The following is a 1,294-nucleotide window of genomic DNA, read 5'->3' on the forward strand; positions in this document are numbered from 1 at the left end:
ATATATATACACATATATACAATATATATATATAATATATATATATACATATATATACATATATATAATATATATATATACCATATATACATAAATATATCATTCATAAGTCATTCTATTTTCATGGATTGTATATTTATGCGATTGTTATTGATCTAATTAAATCAAAGCGCATTTAGTGACCCATGGATCGTTTGTAAGTCACTATATAAATAATATTACACTTTAATAAATTAATCAAAATGATTTAAATGGAAAAAGTGTAAATATACAATGACTTTTAGAACATATCATAAATGTGTATATTTAGCGATTATCATAATAGACCTACTACATTTAAATTAAATCGTATTTTATGACTCACGGATTATTTTTAAGTCATTATATCAATAATATTACACTTTATTAAATTAATTAAAATTATTTTAAAGATTACTTAGATTTACATTGTTGTATTGAATGTAGGCCTAGGTCTGACAAATCTTTCGCTCAATTATTATGTTGTTACTGTTGTTTACATTTTCAGATATTCCGGTTTAATGCCATTTTACTATGGCCAAAAATTGCAAAATAGTTCACAAAATGAACGAAAACGAAAAAGCCGTGTAGGCCTGAACAACAACACAACAATGGATGCCGCAATTAAATCTAACACGACCTTTAAAGCATACAGGCTTGTACAACTACAGTATTGCATATTATACCTATCTCTACTTACCTATATTATGTACATTTTCCTAACTTATGAGAAACTCCATTCCAACATTCAATATTTTAGAAGATGTTTTTGCAACGACGTGTCTACGATGCAGTAGTTTACATAGGCCTACACGCTTGCTTTCACCTCAATTTGGATGTTATCATACAGGTGCATAACCAACCAAGTATCTGACGGGAAATTGCTGCTAAAGACAGTAGTGCCAGGATAAACATTTTTATACCTCCTTTGATAAACCTACGAATTATTTGTTCAGCGCTCGCCCCTTATTAGCACGCACCCTCGAATTGGTCTCCTAGCACTGGGGCCGAAACGGTATCCGACTAGTTTGTCGAAATCCAGTTTGCCTATCCAAATTATGTTATTTTAATTGCCAATCCGTAATATTGTGGTCTAAAAGCACAATTTGGGACATACTAAGCTCCAAAATAAATCTCAACGAGAACTTTTTATGCCGGGACCCTGACAGGGGCTCTAGTCAGCCCCTTGAATAGAGTGTATTGTATATCATTATTATATCTTTATTTATTCATTTCCTTTAGGCCTATGCCTTCATATTATTGTCTTAATTAAACT

This window comes from Anneissia japonica, unplaced genomic scaffold (assembly GCF_011630105.1).
Source record: "Anneissia japonica isolate Jap-2015-1 unplaced genomic scaffold, ASM1163010v1 scaffold5280_len750649_cov202, whole genome shotgun sequence".
Lineage (NCBI taxonomy): Eukaryota > Metazoa > Echinodermata > Crinoidea > Comatulida > Comatulidae > Anneissia > Anneissia japonica.